General features: G+C 35.3%; 1 protein-coding gene across 9 annotated transcripts in view; it reads right to left on the reverse strand.

Moving 5' to 3' along the window:
* Positions 1 to 18,313, reverse strand: part of LOC18102882 (disease resistance protein RPV1) — a 202,412-nt gene that overhangs the window by 96,437 nt on the left and 87,662 nt on the right. For 2 of the 9 annotated variants that reach the window (XM_052454033.1, XM_052454034.1), the window contains exon 1: positions 5,019 to 5,128. The exons of 6 other annotated variants lie outside the window; for them this stretch is intronic. The gene's annotated coding sequence lies outside the window, so the exon portion shown is untranslated. Of the gene's footprint in view, positions 1 to 5,018; positions 5,129 to 11,390; positions 11,467 to 18,313 lie in introns of those variants that run through there. One more of the 9 variants, XM_052454029.1, reaches the window with a different exon arrangement.

The following is an 18,313-nucleotide window of genomic DNA, read 5'->3' on the forward strand; positions in this document are numbered from 1 at the left end:
TAAATCTAGACTGTCCAAGGAGCGTGGCAGTGAAAACGAGATAAATCTCAACATTTTCATTATCATCTCTAAATATGTGAATCCCTGCTTGAACCAGGGCCGTGTAGAGGTGATCGGTAAAGTTCTTGCGGGTGTCTTCACCTCTAAAACTCAAGAACGCTTGATATTTACAATAAGGAAACCGTGAAGAGTAGGATTCTTGATATTTCCCAGCAGCCATTTCGAGTCTAGCAAAGATAAGACTTTTCAAAGATCTGAACAAAAAAAAAAAGGAGTAGCAGGATTCAAGTCGATAGTTCCAGATCGATAGCACACCAATTTTGAAGAGATAAGAGAGAGAGAGTACCTGTAATCTTTACTTGTAAGAGCATATCTAAAATAAAATGTTATTTTGAAGAGCTAAATTGATAAAATAGTATTTCAAATAATATAAATATAATTTTTTTACTATATATATTTTAATAAAAAAAACCATTTGAAAAGCCAATTATGTTGGAGTGAAAGAAACAATTGTTTTATTTTTTTTTATTAAGTTTGATGTTATTTTTTTTCTACATGACTACATTGAATTGGTTTATTTTTTTGGTAGCTCCATTTTATTAATTTTGGTGTTTTTAAGAGATAGAATAATTTTTGTGAATGAGAAAAAATATTTTAGCATTTTATTTAGCATTTCTTTTAAAATATGTAAAATAAACATAAAAAAACTAAAATAATATCATGTTGGAGATGCTACAAGTCAGCCTTACATGTCGCTGTGGTATGGGCCATTTCCGCGTGAGGACCCTTTTTTTTTTTATATAATTTGCTCAAATCATTTATCACGCGTTTACTAGGGTGGATTGTTATTTTAAGACAAGTCATCCCTACAAGTCCACTCTCTCTCTATGGTATGGAACGTTTCCGCGTGAGGAATTTTCCATGGCTAATGTCTGAAGCAGAAAGTCGGAATGTCTAGGCTTGACCAGTTATGCATGGAAAATTTTGGAGCCAGGAATTGATGGCTATTGACATGGTGAAGTAAGAAAAAAGTTAGAAAATAAACTCCAGAAGTTGATGGCTATTGACATCCTGAAGTAAGAATCAAGTTTGAAAAATCTAATTAAGAGGAGAAGTTGATGGCTATTGACATCATTTCTGTCTCTCTCTTTTCTCTCAAATCTTTTGCTTCGTGGTTGGTATTACTGCATGTATTCCTTTAACAACTTTTTTGCAATTTCTTAAAGTCAGGGCTCTTGAGTCTAGCAAAGATAAGACTTTTCAAAGATCTGAACAAAAAAAGAAGAGTTTCAGGATTGATGTCGAGAGTTCAAGATCGACAGCACACCAATAAGCTCAAGTATTTATAGGGGTGATCAAGAAAACCGAAAAAACATTAATTGAAAAAATCAAACTAAAAAAACCCGATTAAACCAATTAGAATATTTAGAAAAAATCCCGGTTTGGTTTGGTTTTCGGTTTTGCAATACAGAAACCGATTAACCCGAACCGAACCGGTTCAAAAAATAGTATTATAGTGTAAATAGAAAATTTTGCCTCTCGCCTCTCCGCTAACACTAGTACCAGAGCACCCGCCCCCTCTCGCCTCTTCCTCTCTAGTCTCCTTAGAGTTAGAAAATATAAACACAGAGATCCAAAACAGTTTGTGTTTCCATCGTTACTTAGAAACACAGAGATCGTTCGCTTGATTTGCCCAGTAAGCCTAGCTACCGGCACCCGCCCCCTCTTGCCTCTCAACCTCTCCCTCTCCTTAGACTTAGAAACATAGAGATCCAAAACAACCAGACACGCCAATCAATTGAAATTTAAAACCAATCAAGCCTCTCAAAACACTGATCGATGTTTTTTATAACCTATCCACTATCTAGTTGGCCTTTCCTGTTCATCTACGCAAGATCACATGATACTCCACAGTCTCCACCACTCCTTTGTTGAATCAGTTCTATAATAGTGAGTTTTAATTTTAATTTTTCTTTTTAATTAATTAATTAACTAACTAATGGCTGCTTGTATTTTGCCTAGCTTTATCATCTATTTAATTTATTGTATTTGCTTTTTTTTTCAATGCAGAGGTCAAAGATACAGTTGCTGTTTTGAATGCTCAAAAATCCATTTATAAGATAACCATTTGTATTTTTCACTTTAGTTGTCTCAGAATAGTATAGAAAAAATGATTTGCCTAGTAATCCTAGATGTCTCAATTGCTGTTTTGAATGCTCAAAAATCAGTTCTATACAGTATACACTATACAGCAGTTGTTTGTGCTTGTTTTAATTGGGTTTTTATTCTTGAGCACTGAAAGGAATGTATATATTTTGATTTAGTGCTTGCATCTTTGTCTGAGTCACAGCTTGAACTGATAAGAAACACAGTAAACTATTCATGTTTGATCCTGCTCTCAATTCAAATTCTTAGTATTATTTAGTTTCGCAAAAGTTGGGTTACAAATTTGTTTTACTGGGTATGCTGTGGTTCATGGCCTCTTTTATTTTTGCCACAGTTGACTATTTTTTGGACTAAATCAGGCACTGGGTACATATCTTTCTGTTAATTTAGGGGATGGCTTAAAGGACTATGAATAGAACCATGCATTGCTCTTAACCTGCCTGTTGTTGTGGTCTGGCATCACAGATTCACAGCACAGTTTCTATGAAGCAATAATAAAGCGTTTTCTTTTTATGTAATTTTATCAGTAATTTCAATTTCCATTTAAAAGCAACAATCAAAACTAACCCCTAATTAATAAATAGATAAACAACCCAAATTTTTAATATTCCTCAACACAAATCATCAAACCCCGAAAAGAAAAGAAAAAAAAGGTTTCTTTATTTTGAAAGAAAAATATCAAAAAAATATCTCGCATGAGTTATGGAGGTAATGTGTGAGAGAGAATGAGATAAGTAAATGAAGAAGAAAAAGAAGAAACCTATAGTATAAGAAATATATTCCAATTAGATTTTATAAATAAATAAATAAAAATAATAACCTCTCCCTTTTACCCTTTTAATTCTTTATTATTTTTTTTTTTTCTTTTGATTTATGTGGAGTGATGGGAACTGAGTTGGGATCTCCTCTCCTCTTTGAATGAGTGTGAAACCATTTAACATAAATTAAGTTCTCGTTCGTGTACGAATTCTATTTATTGTCTAATGAATTTACGATTTTGCCTCCGAAGCGGGCTAACCTTTTTATTTCTGTTATTAACCAACGGTTTCTATAGTGTGTTTGTTTTTAAGTTTAGAACGTGTTTTTAAATCCTTTTTTTCAAGTCCAGTTGACTGTCTATTATTTCTTCTGGTTTGTGCAGATTAATTTCAGCTTAGCTATATCTATTACTTTTTCTTGCTATTTTTTGGGTTCTTTTATCGATAGTTGTTGGCTGTTGTATCATTGATATATACTGCATATTCCAACATGCATAAATATTAACATGTTTGCATTTGGTAATTACATATGGAAAACCTTCAAAATCAAAATACTTCATTCACTAGTAGTACCCCAACATCAACCAATACCCCAGCTTCAAACACTAACTCAACATCAACTACTGTAGGATCCGTCACGGATAATAAAGGTAAACAACTTCAAGTCCTTACATCAAGGAAAAGAAATGTTGATGATAAAAAAAAGTCAAAAATTTAGGATCATTTTACAAAACTTGATGATGATCCTACAACCCCTAGAGCTGAATGTAATTATTGTGGAAAGGATTATGCATGTCATACTATTATTAATGGGACAAGTAATATGTGGAGTCATTTAAAAGTATGCAAAAAGTTCTCTTTTGTGGTTGATAAGAAGCAAAAAATTTTGGTATTAGAACCTAATAAAGCAGGGGTTGAATCAGGAGATCGAAGTGTGGGAATTCTTAAGGCAATAGGTTATGATTATCATACTTTCGAAAGTTGCACAAGATGTTCTGGCTATTCCTATATCCACAGTGGCTTCCGAATCAGCCTTTAGCACAAGCGGTCATATACTCGACCAATTTCGAAGTTCTCTATCTCCAGCAACAGTTCAAGCACTTATTTGTTGTCAAAATTGGTTGTATCATGGATCAATTCCAACTGATAATAGAACCTTGATGAATGATTTCGAAACGTACGAAAACCTTGAATCATGTAATGTTTCTTAAAAACTTACACCTTTTATTTTATGATTTATTAATTAACACATTTTTATTGTAACATGTTTAATTTTTTATTTTGTAGAATTTGGTGGAAAGTTGCATCTAGTAACAGATGATAATTAGTTCACAAATTGTGATGCATTTATTGAAAACGTACGATAAAAATACTATTTTTTATTTTTATATCTTGTAATTTAATTTATCATGTTATAATTATAGATTATGAATTTCAGGAATCAAAGTGCAATGTTTTTTATGTGCTTTTTAATTGAGACGATGAGCAAATGAAGATTTTTTTTTTTTTGCTTGGAGTGTTTTATGATAATGTTATTTGTTGTTTTTTTAAGACCTTTAAGGCAATGGTTTGTAATTTGAATTTTAACCTATTAGTGTATGACTGTGTGTTATTTAAACTTTTCTTAAGCAGAAAAATATTAGGAAGGTAAAAAATATATTGAACACAATATTGACATTAATAATTTAATATAAATGAATATTCAGTGGCCAAAAAACTTAATAAACACAAGATTGACAATAACAATTTAATACGAATGAATATTTAGTGGTCAAAAAATTAAATATACTTTGGAATCTTCAAAGAAAATTAGACAATATCAATATTAATTGCAAGTCCATCAGAAAATTCATTAAAAGCCCATCATAAAGCCCATTACAAAGCCAAAAAAAGCCCAAAACAAGGATATAGGTTTTTTCGGTTTTGGGCATCAAAAACTGAACCGAAACCGGTCAGTTTGGAACCGACTGGTTTCGGTTTGGTTGTTTTTTATAAATAAAAACCGAACCAAATAAAAAATAATCACTAAGTATTCATATATTATTATCTTACTTTATCTTTAAAACAGTTTTCAAGTTATTTCCCAGCAATCAACTCCTCCATGCCCTTTCAGAAAAAATATCTGTACATATGATAAATCTCTACGCTGAACCAACAAAATCGGTTGATGAGATCATCAATAATTAGTTTCTAACAGTGAATTAATCGAATTTGTTAGTTTATAATTTTTTGAGTGGCATGATAAGATGAGATGATGAACAAGGAGTCACTAACAGTGGTTTAATCTAAGTGATCATCAACAAAGAAAACAAGACAGCAGCTGGAACCAAAGCAAACAGGAGATAAGAAAGAGAGAGTACCTGCAAGTTTCCCTTTCCCTTCTCTCTTAAGTTGTGGCTGCTGTTCTGTATCAGTAATCTAAGAGTGTGTTTGGTATTGCGGTAGCGGTTGTAGTTGTGGTTTTAAAAAAGTTATTTTATAAAAAGTACTTTTAGTTGAGGTTGGTTTGAAAAAATAGGTGTTTGGTTAAAACTGTGATTGAAATTGAGGTTGAAGAAAAAGTAATTTTAATGTGTTTGGTTAAGAATGCTTTTGAAATTAAGGTTATAAAATAATTTTAAAAAATATATATTAATATTGATGGTTTTTAATTTAAATATTATGGATTTAACTATTGCTATTACATCATGAAATAAATCACACTTTATATAAAAAAAATAACTTTAACAAAAAACTATTTACAATTTCATTACGTACAAAATTCATCCGACAAGAATTACAAAATTAGGTAAAATATTATCAAAAATAAAATTAAGGTTACAGTACGAGTAAATTTAATTCACCTTAAACTAATTTAAAAAAAAAATATTGTTCACGTTTACATGAACAGTGCAAGTGAAATTAATTAAATGTACTAGTTAAAAAAAAAAAAACCTGTTCACTGAACAGTGGAGGCATGCCTGTTTTAAAAAAAAAAGTTTAGTGAACAGGGTAGCCATGCTCCTCTGTTTATTACAGTAGCATCATTTCACCGCACAGAAAGCAGGCAGGAGCTGCTTCTTATTTTCTCGCGTTTCAAACGTTGTTGCACGTGGGATTCAGTAAACAGTAACTCGTATTCATGTATTACCAAACAGCTTGTAGCTTCAAATCGCAGGAAACGTGGACGACAATATTATAAGTGGTTACCAAAAGGGACATTAGACACCCGCATAATCCAACTCATCCACTCTCGCTGTGCGCCTGCTCTGGCCGTATCTCTATCCTTTCGCATCCAAAACCAGCATCAACACCACCCACCAATAAGGAAAAGGCACGTGGAGGATCATGACTTTGAATCAGCTACTGGGTCGGCTACCGACTGGTGTTCCGTTTTGAGCCATTGAGTATTGCTGTGGAGTGGAGGGACATTGAAGCTGCACAATGTTTGGTGTCTTACAAGTGCTGATGGCAAGTGGTTTATTGAGTGGGGGTTCTATAAGAATGGAGGTTCCATGGTGTGACAGTAATAGGATTCTGTTGTCAAAAGAGCATGTGAGGTTTCCCGTTGACTTGGCTCATCGGAAAATTGGAAGAGAACTCGAGCGTTTTTTAGTTGTTTAAGAGAAAACAGCAAATGGGTTTGTGGAGTTGACAGTCTTGGAAAATGGTGAGCAGCAACAAGGGCACGATGATCAGCTGGAGAGAACAGCAAATGGGGATGGTAATGTCCTCATTGATAATTTTCATTATTTTGCTGGGCTCTGTGTTTTATCGTTTTCGTCTCTGTGTTAGGCTCGTTTGCCTTCCCTGGTTCTGTTTATCATCATTCGTTCCTTCTCAACCCCTGTAATTTTTAGTTTTCTCCTTCGTCCCCCCCCCCCTTTCTCTGTCTCTGTTTTTATCTTCGTCCCTGTTCTCTGTTTTTATCTTCGTCCCTTCTGCCGCTCTTCCCTTCCTGTTCTGTGTTTGCTCTGTTCTTGCTCTTCGATCCCCCTCCTTGTTCTTTTTTGTTTTTTGTTCTTTTTTTTTTTAAAAAAAAAAAACCCTCCCTAGAGCCAGAGAATGCCATGCGGTTACCCAGATAATAAAGAGCTTATGGGACTGTTATTGCAGAAGTTCGAAATTCTAGAGAAAGAAAGGAGGAAGATTACTAGAGAGACAAAACTATTTTCATGATAAACTTTTCAAGAAAAAAGAAAAAAGAAAAAACTATTTCTACTTAATGAAGCCTAAAATAATACAATTTCTAGACCTTTCTTTGCAAAATACCACCAACCGATATTGCGATGACTGTATTTACCATGGAAAGCACAATAATAATTTCTAAAAATACGAGAAGCTATTTCTACTTTGGTTACGTGTGCATCATCATCCTTTGATTGGATATCATCATCATTTCCTTCCTCTTCGTGCAACCATTGGACACCAATCGCCTTTATTTGGATAGCTGGACCATGTGGACGCACTGAAATACTCACGTCATCACCATTATCAAATGTAGGATCATTGCCCCTTAATTTCGTGTGCATTAGCAATTGGAATTCACGAACATCACGCGCGTAACTCATATGGTAGACAAAGGCTTGACAATGCATGTATCCTCCACCACTGGTATTGTTTCTGATTTCAAGATAAACATAACTAAAGCCACGGTATGCTGACGTCACACTAAACCTTGTGAACAGATTAAAGCCACATATCCGGTGCGCAGGAGGAGGTGAGGATATTTTGAATGAAAAGTTGTCTGCAAACTCATTCTGAATTAGCCATTTATCCTCTTCCTCCTCCCCATCAAACCTCCTTAACATCTCATCTTCATCGAATACATATACGACAACGTTGAATATGCCATCAAAAAATGTTATCTGTACCACCAAAACAATGTCTATAAAATGAGCAAAAGACAAATATTCAAATGTAGATTTCAAAAACAATAAAATGGGTGAGGGAGGACCTGAAATCTCGATGGCTGTATTTGAGCACGAGCCGTTTCCAGTATTCTGAACATGTGTGAGTCAAACTTTTGGATTAATTCTTGCTTCATCCAAACTTGGAACTCGACTAAGTGATCACAACCTTCTACTTGAGTCCAATTGTTTGGATTTGCAAGTCTTTGCAGTGAATTGCAGAAGGACACATCTAACAACCACAAATGGGATGGCAGCTCTGGAAGTGCCTGAAGCATCTTGCAATTTCTTAAATATAGGTGTCTGAGTGGACCAAGATTCCTGATGCTTTCTGGAAGATAACGAATTGGAGTTCCACTTAGATCTAGACTCTCCAAGAAGCGTGGCAGTGAAAACAAGGTAAATCTCAACATTTTCCTCGTTGAAAACCTAGAGGGAAAGAATAGCTTCAATGGAAGAGATGTAATGTACGATGCACTTGCAATAATTACATCACTTTGAAGCAAGTTGCGCCCCTGATGATGCTCTAACTCCATATTCAGGCTGTCAAGATTTGAGCAACCACCTAAAACCAGCTCTTGAAGTGAATTCAATCTACTCATTTCTTCTGGAAGCTCCATAAGACTTGTACAATTTCTTAGATTTAAGATCAACAGTCTTTGTAAATCACCAATAGATTTGTGAATCACGAGAAGTCTGGGGTTCTAATGAGATCATGAGAGTGACGGAGATCAAGAATTTTCAATTTTGGAAAAAACTGCGAAAATACATGAATTTAGTTGTTATCAATTGAAAACGACAGAGATAGCTATAGCGAGAGACTCGATACATACCGGTTTGCCTTTCCAAGCATCAACTAGACAGCTTTTAGATAGATCAAGAACCACCAGCTTCTCCAAGCATACGTGATTTGGTATGCATCTCGAAGAGAATCCATGCCAGAATAACAATATCAAATTCTTAGGGAAGTGCTCAAAACTTCCATAGAACTTCGTGTAATTTAGTTGGAGAAATTTTACATTTGGCATCTTTCTAAAAGCATCCGTGCTGAAGATGGGAAACAAACTTGTTTGGCCTGTTTGTAATTTTCCGTCATCGGAAACGTAAGAAAGCCATCGTTGAAAGAAGTTAAGCCTATGACGCTTGCGGCAAAAAATTGAACTGGTACAAACAACCTCTGCATTATTATCTTTCATCAATGCATGCATATCAAGGGTAAGGCCACGCAATTTTTCAGCATCCTGCATCAAAAATATTGAAAGTACATGAGAAAGGAAAGTAAAAGAATGAATATTTTAAGACACCACAAACCATTTAAGTAGACAAATAAAAAAATTGAGCTATTTACAGTAGTTCCTTTCAAAACGGTAAAAGCTTCCTCGTGACACCATATTCTTTGACATTTGTGTGATTCTTGACGAGCAATTTCCCTTCCCATATGTCTTACTAGTTGATGCATCCACAACCTTTTATCAATGTTGATTTCAACAAGACATCTATTGATGAGATTGTCAATCCCAAATCTTGCACCTTTATCGATCCCATCCAATATCCTAACCGCATCATCCACATCTATTCCATTGAAGAAACATGCGATATCAAGGAATAAGTTCTTCGGATAATCACCATCAAGAAAGTCGTAACTTATTCGAAGAACCTTTTGAACTTCAAAATTAGGAATCACTTCCATTTGTTGTAATGCTCTTTCCCATATTTCTCTTCCTTTTCCGGACAATGAAGAGCCAATAACTCGAAGAGCTAATGGAAGTCTATTACAATGATGTACTATTCTCAAAGAGTCTTCTACAAAACCATCAACAGGGTCAGCTTGTCCAAAGGCATTCCAACTGAAAAGCTCAAGTGATTTTTCAATATCTAGCAGTTTAACTTTGCAATCGAACCACTTAATATCATTAGCTAAAAACAGACCCTTGTTTCTAGTTGTTACAATTATTTTACTTCCTTTACAAAGCCAATTTTGCATGCCAACGATTTTATTGAATTGGTCCCTTTTGTGCACATCATCTAGAACAATAAGAGTTCTTCTGCAACATAAGGCATCTTTAATCTTCAGAATTCCTTCATCTTCATCATTTATCTCATCAACAGTCTTTTTTAGGATGTCGGAAAGAAGTTGTCTCTGTAAGCAAACTATATCCTTTGATCTAAAATTTGATAGGAAGCTCTTTCCTTCAAATTTATAAAAGTTCTGGTTATAAACACTCTTAGCTATGGCTGTCTTTCCAACTCCACCAATTCCATAGAGTAAAGCAATGGCAGCACCATGGGATCCATCTTGCAACCATGAGTTGATATCTTGAACTAGAGGATCTCTTCCAATGAAATGAGGGGGTACATGAAACATTTTTTGATCCAAATTCTTTAAAACCTTCTCCACAATAGATTGGACAAACGGTGCCTCGTACCTACATCAAAAAGTAAAATACAAAGTACGATAATTAGTAGTCTCTCTATAAGCAATAGAAATAAACAACATTTAGCTATGAAATTAAAGCAGGTTGTGTGTCAATGATCTGGTAGTTAAAACCAAATGATGATTGGAAAAAAAAAAACAGCGAAGGAATCATAAGTATTTTATTTAATTTTTGTTATATGTTTTCTTATCAGTATACTTAACTGAAAGAAATTAAGATTTCACCACCAGCATTCTAGTCCTTATGCTATGTATAGTTTCATAAAGAGACACAACTTACCCATCTCCTAAAACCATTCCAGCTAAATCAGCCACTTCCTTTAAAGCAATCGTCCACCCATTCACCCGCTCTATCTCCTCGTTGAAGCTCTTTTCATGTTCCACAAATGCTGCAGAGAAGCTCCCTGTTTGACGTCCGACTTGGGATGGATCCACGTCATAGAATACTGGCAAAACTATGCAGTCAGCATTCCTCTTACGTTCCATGATCATTACAAGTTCATCGAGGCACCATCTCGACGAAGCATAGTCTTTGGAGAACACGATTATCGATATTTTTGATTGTTGTATTGCCTTCTGGAGCTCGACATCTATATTCTCTCCTCTCCAAATTTCATTACCATCTCTAAATGTGTGAATCCCTGCTTGAACCAGGGCCGTGTAGAGGTGATCGGTAAAGTTCTTGCGGGTGTCTTTACCTCTAAAACTCAAGAACACTTGATATTTACAATTAGGAAACCGTGAGGAGTAGGATTCTTGATAATTCCCAGCAGCCATTTCGAGTCTAGCGAAGATAAGACTTTTCAAAGATCTGAACAAAAAAAACAGAGTTGCAGGATTGATGTCGATAGTTCAAGATCCACACAGCACACCAATAAGCTGAAGCATTCATATATTATTATCTTACTTTTTCTTTAAAACAATTTTCAAGTTATTTCCCAGCAATCAACTCCTCCATGCCCTTTCAGAAAATATCTGTACATATGATAAATCTCTATGCTGAACCACCAAAATCGGTTGATGAGATCATCAATAATTAGTTTCTAACAGTGAATTAATCGAAGTGATTCTCAGTTCCACAATATAACATAATACTAAAAGAGATGAGAGAGAGAGAGAGAGAGAGAGAGAGAGAGAGAGTACCTGCAATCTTCACTTTCCCTTCGCTGATGTTCTCATATCAGTTCATCAATTTTCTGCTTTTAAAAGTCAACCTTACAAGTCTCTGTGGTATGGGCCATTTCCGCGTTCATCAATTTTTTTTTAATTTGCTCAAATCATTTATCACGCGTTTACAAGGGCACGTGCAGGATCAAGGTTCTTCATATCTGACTTGGAAAGTTTACTAGCCTGTAATTTTTCATTAATCTGTTGAAAGTAAAGTAGATATATGAAGAATTAGTCGGAAAAACAAAGCAATTGGTTAAATTAAATGAATAAATGAATCAGTGATCAGTTAACCTGAGAGAATTTTTAGATTAGTATTTTATTTAATTCCTTGTTTGTTTAGTAATTAAATTCTGTAAATAAACTTGAAATAAAAAACATAATTAACATAAATGTAAAGGGGAATATATAAGAGAAAAACATTTAATAAAATTGTTTTTTTTCTCAAATCCTTTTCTTATTTTTTAGTTTTGCTTATTACATTGTTTCCTATCAATTTCCTATCACACTGGTTTTTCTTCCAACACTTCCAACTATTAATCTCACATATGTAAATTTTTTACATATTTATATATAAATTGAAAAATATAAGTGGTTAGATTTAAATCAGAAATTTTTTTCCCCAATAAAAGCTAAGTGTAGTACAATTTTCTCTTAATTATCTATATTAGAAAATAATATAAATCATATCCTGAAACCTCACCTAACAGTTTAAACTATTGGATTGAGATGGTTCTTTGACATGGTATCAGAGCCTTGATGACCATGCGGTCACGAGTTCGAATCTCACCATCCCTATTTATTTGATAAAAAGTAAGCACAAGATAAAATAAACATGTGCAAGTTTCAAGCTCAAAAACCTTTCACTTGAGGAGAAGCGTTAAAGAATAATATAAATTATATCCTGAAACCTCACCTAACAGCTTAAACTATTGGGTTAAGATGGTTCTTTGACAACCTATAAATCTATATTCATTCCAAATATTTTTTGCCAGGAAGGTTTAATATGATTAACAAGGGAGTTTATTTCTTAAATTGTTATTATTGAAGGTTTGAGTTTTAAAAAGAATGGTGGTTAGAGAATGATTTCTTGTAAATAAACATGATTAAATTTTGAGAGCTTATGAGTTTTGAAGTGCAACAACTAGACATTAACCATTAAGACTAAAAGAAGATCAATTATTAGAATTGTAAACATAACTTTAGTTTAACTATAAGTTTGTGAGCTTCAATATTGTGAGGGGACTGGTCCTGGACAAATAGTCAAGAGAGCTGCAAGAAAATAATATCAGAAGTAAACTAGAGATGAACGAACGATGGACCCATAATGTAATATATATGAATTTAGCTTTTGGAGCATTGTTTTCCTAATTGCCTTTTGAATTGTAAGTAGTGGATGCTTCATGCTTTTTTTTTTCTTTTTTTTTTGTGCAAGGTTCTTCTTCCTATCCTTTTCTTTATATAATGAAGGTGGGAGTCAACTTCTTTACGAGGTAGGAGGGGACACATAAACATGACAGTTATAATTTGCTCCAACTTGACAAATCAATTATTCGGACTCTAACCTTGATTTTTACATTTATCAACTTTTATCAAACCAAGTTCGTAACTAGTTAGATCGAACCATTATAATAGACTCGGGCTAACCCGTTGGCCAAATAATCCTAGGCCTTTGCCAAGGTCAGATGCCATGTTGAATCCGAAGAACACACATATAATTTCTCTTCGTTAAATTCTTTCTTGGCCAATTTTTTAGTAGCATGGCCATGCTTCTTCGTGAAGAAGATCAATTCTTTCTAGGTAAATTTGGTTTTTATTTTTTTAATTATTATTATTTTTATTTTTTAATTGAGTTTATTTTTTAATTTTATCCATCAATATTTTATTTAATTTTATTTTTTATGTAAAATTTGGATCTTATTTTTTTATTGTTATTTGTTTCTCATTATTTTTTGATTGATTATTTTTTCAATTCTATTCCTTAATATTTTATTGATTGAAAATTTATCTTCTATGAGATTAGTTACAGTCTCATAATCTGAACCACAAGTTTTGAATATTAACTCGAGTTGACTTTATTTTTTTTGAGGTTTTTTTTTATTATTTCAATCTCATGTATTGAGTCATAATGTTAGTGAGTTAACATAAATCTTTTTGTTTTTCCGTTGTTTTTTTAGATTGAATTTTTTTTCCGGTTTCGCCCTTCAACATTGGATTATTAGAGATTTGAGCTTTGTTGTTGTTTTTTTTCCTACAAGGTTATCCTGGTCTCAGGATCAGGTTATGTATTTAGCAAGCTGACTTGAGTGGACTTAGATCATTTTTTTATTTTTAATTTGATTTTATTTTTATTTTATTCTTTAACATTTGATTGCTTAAAATTGAGTTTCATTTTTTTTTATAAGATTATCGCATTCTCATTTAATGTTTTTGCTTCGTTATCAAATACTAGGAGGATATATTTCTATAATATTGGCAAACTTTTTTTTTTAGTTGATCATTGCGACTTTTTTATCTTAGTTTGATTTGTTTACTGTTATTATTGTTTATTTTTTTAATTATATTATTAAATTAACTATATTTATTAAACTAAATCAAATTAATAACCTGAGTATTTGATTATTTTTTTAAAAAAACACTAACATCACCTTAACATCTTTTTTACATCGAAAAAAACTTTGCCCTACTAGTAATACAGTTCAGGTAAATAATCTAGTTACAGCTAATCACGTGGCCACAAAGCCCCACTGGGATTCATATTCCATAAGATTGCTCCAATATTCATTGGATGGTGTGTGGTAGGCTAGACATGTGAAGCCCATTAATTGATTATGTCGATGGTTGTGCTTTTTGAAGGTCCGTCAGGCTTGTTCTCCATGTTTCTTATTTGTCATGCTGTAAGGGGCATTGGAAACCTTGTATACACATGAATTACTCGCTTCAGGATGAGGAAAGTTTCATAGCTTGTGGATTTGATTGATTCCCAATCAGAAAAAAAATCACTCAGAAATTATTTCTGTACGAGTCAATACGGAAAAGACATGCCTGTTGAATATGGAGAAAGTGAACGATTGTTGGGAAAAGTTTTCTCACTTGCAAGAGATAATAACTTGGAGGCCATCGTGCAAGAGATAAACCCACTTCCTTTCAGTATGCTCAAACCTTGGATTCTTCAAATAGATTCTTTCCACAATTCAATCTCAAGAAGGCCATCGTTACGCACTCATCATGGTGCTTTGGAGGCCAGAGGCAATTTTCACTTCTTGACCTTCTCCATATGCTCTACAAAACTTCCTTTCCGGGATCCTTGCTCCTTGGTTGCAGAGGAGAAAGCATCTAGCAGTGATAATGAGAACTCTCCTGCAACAAAGGGTGGAGAGTTTCAAAAGAGGATTTGTGATAAAGGCACCATGAAGGAGAAACGTGGAAAGCCAGTGGTTGCTTCAGATAGACCTGGAAAAGGGGACAAACTACACAAGCACAATATCCACCATAGCGACGGTGCCAAATATATGTCATACTTGAAGATAAGCAAGAAGCAGCACCAACTTGTTAAGAGCCTGAAGCAATCCCAGTAAAAAAAAAATTCAATCTAAACCTCTTAACTGTGCGTTAGGTGACCTTGATAACTTGCATGTACAACCATTTAAAGAATTTGTGAAAGAGGAACATAAGAAGTTGCAGGAGCATTGGATACAATTGGCAAACGAAGATCGTTTTGCAGCATATATATGCAGGCTGTTGTTTCAGGATCAGATTGATTAAGGTGCAAACAAACATGGAGGATATGCGGGAACAAAACCATGAGATCGTGCTGGAATAATAATGGAGCAATAAACAAAGAATTCGACATTTCTGACTCTATAGCAATTCTGGTTTTAATTATCTCCCCACAGGATCAGTCTCTGCAGCTTAGTTCTGTTGTTCAAATGGTATTTAGAGAACTTAACTTAAACAAATAACAAAGGGCAGAGCAAGAACATCTAGGTTACTGTCATCCCTCAAATTTATTTATAGGCAAAATAAAAAATTACAAGATCTTTATCATAAAAAAAGAATCATAACAACCATAATTCCTTTCATCTAAGGGATTACATAACTACATAGACTTTTTCTAAGTAAAAAAATCAGAACATAAGAAAATACCATAACCTATAGATAAATATGGCTAAAAACTAGCTGATAACAATTTCCTCCCTTTCTGTTGGCTACGATCCTAACCCTATGTATATGAATATGGAAAATAATCATGTCCATTTAAACTCTGATTCAGATGAAGCTTCTCCACATTCTGATTCAAACATCTACTGGTGGATTGTCACAGACACATCAAGTCAATGAAGAGCAACGTTCCTATTCGATTGATTTGGAATTGAAAGTGCATGAAGAAGACATCGGGAAAGATTTGTTGCACAGAGAATCTGATGATGGCCTTCTTAACTACTTGGATGAGGCAAAATATGATTTGGTTTGTGAGGGTGGTGTTATATTTACACTTGGCTAAGGATGATCCCAAAGTCTTTGCTGTGGTTAAGACTGTTGAAGATGGTAGCTGGACACTGAGTCACAAATCAAATTGGCCTGCTTCATACAAAAAATGATGCAAATTCATAGCTGTACACTGAGTGCCAAATTATTTTAGGTTTTAAAAAGCTTTCAATATAACACCAAATCAAAAAAAAAATCAACTCAACCCATCATTATTTTCACATTTAATTTCTTTTCAAAAAAACACATAATAATTTCGTTATCAAAATCATAACGGTCATTGCAATAATAATTTCTAAAAATATGAGAAGCTATTTCTGCTTTCGTTACATGTACATCATCACTAGTGTTTGATGAGCTGCTATCATCATCAGTTCCTTCCTCTTCATGCAGCATTCGTACACCAACCCTCTGTTGGAGATTCCGGCTCCCCATGCACGGACCGGTGGTGTACTAATAGGTGCCCAAATGAGGGGAAGCACACTGGGACACAATATTTTACGTGGTTCGGCAAATCGCCTACATCCACGGGAGAGAGTCCATATTATTTAGAGATAAAGAAAGGATACAATAAATACATAGAGGAGGAGGATCACTCAACTCCCAGCTCACACACTCTGCTGCATAAGGCAGCAGGGCTGCTGCCCATGGCAACAGCTCCTCTTTCTCTCTTCTTCTCGTCACTTCACTCTCTGCACTCTCACTTTGCTCTCAAATAATTGCCTCTTTTATAGGCAAACATGGTGAGCCCCTCCAGCACATTTTTCAACATGGAGGGGTCAACAAAGCCTTAAACCATGGCATGAATTGTGGCACAATTCATGCTTCCACTTGCTTGGTGGTGGGGTATTGCCACAAATGACAATATCTTAACAATCACCCCCTTTGCCATTTATGTGGGCAATTGTTCTCTTGCTTCTTCTGCACAAGCTTGTATTCTGCAGCTCTTCCAAGCTTACCATTCTGAGAGCGTCTTCAACCAACATTCCCCTTCGAGCATATCAACCATGCTCGGTCCGGAATGATTTTTCAAGCCTTACACCAAGGCTTACAACACCCCCTCAAACGAATATTCCCAAGTGCGACAGTCATTGAGTATTTCAATGTGATCACAAGCTCACCACTCTTCCAAGAGTCTACTCATCCAGGAGTTGCGCATGCCCTCTGTTCCACCCTAGGAACCACGCCTTACTTCTCCGTGAGTCTCTCGCTCTTAGTCGTAAGAGTCCAAGTAGCTCTCCACCTTTAACCATGGGGGCAGCCCATTAGAGGTTGATCCATATCTGTCTTCATACTCTGAGTATTACAATGCCATTACCGAGCTCACCACCTTGACAAGAGTCAACTCGTTCCCGGAACCTGCGCATGCCCTTCTGCTTCTTCATAGCAGCCGCGTCTTAATGCTCCACAAGTCACCCACTTATTGTCCAAGGCAAATGTCTTCTAGCTCATTGATCTTTAGCATGGGGGCAATATCCATGAAAGTCAATCCTGCATTTGTCTCCATACTCATCATAGCCACTTCATTGGCTATACACCTGTCCACTCATATCTAGCCATTACATTGGCTCTGAGGCGTTCTGAACTGGGCTCATATTATGGCCCTCACACCTTCTCCTTAGGTGTCTCCGCTCATCGTCATGTGGCGGTCTGAAATGGGGCTCCTATTGCAGCCCTCACACCTTCTCTAAGGCGTCTTTGCCCGTTGTCATGGGGCGGTCGCATCCTCCTTCAGCTGAGATGCTTCAAAGTGGCTCCAAAATTCTCTACCACCATGTGCACTATGGGAGAGATCATTGCCACTAATTACATAGAAAGAGAATGTTGCGGTATACTCCTCGCAATCCTCCACCTCGATTTCTATGTTTGGAGCTTCTACACCTTTCTACTTGACAGTTCCACCTACACCAACTCTCTTTGGTGTCTTCGCCTTTCATCATAGGCGATCGCCTTTTATCACAGGCGTTTGCACCCCTCAATTAGGTGCCTCTGCAACAGCTCTCTTTCCATCCTTGCATGCATTGGAAAGGTCTTCGCCTGTTGTCTTCATCAAGAGCATAAAAGACTTCCTGTTGTACAAACTTTAACAGTCTCTACTCTGAGCTTCATCTGGGAACACTTCTTCTCCTTGCACCTGTTGTCTCATTACAGTACCTCGTTGGATCCTACGGGTAATCCTGCACAATCTCCGTGTGCCCTCGTGCAATTTCTGTTCTCCAGATTTCTCCCTATTCCTTGCTTATATTTGACAGTAGCTCATCCTGTCACAACACCTGTTCAAGTCAAAATAGGTTGCCAATCTTTATCCCCTTGCTGTATTTCTCTTCCATTATCAGGGTCTTCATCAATTCTTCCCTCGAGAAATCACAGTCACCAAATCTAACTTCTTTGGAGAAATCACCACTCTATCA

The sequence above is a fragment of the Populus trichocarpa genome, chromosome 6, assembly GCF_000002775.5.
Source record: "Populus trichocarpa isolate Nisqually-1 chromosome 6, P.trichocarpa_v4.1, whole genome shotgun sequence".
In the NCBI taxonomy this organism is placed as follows: Eukaryota; Viridiplantae; Streptophyta; class Magnoliopsida; order Malpighiales; family Salicaceae; genus Populus; species Populus trichocarpa.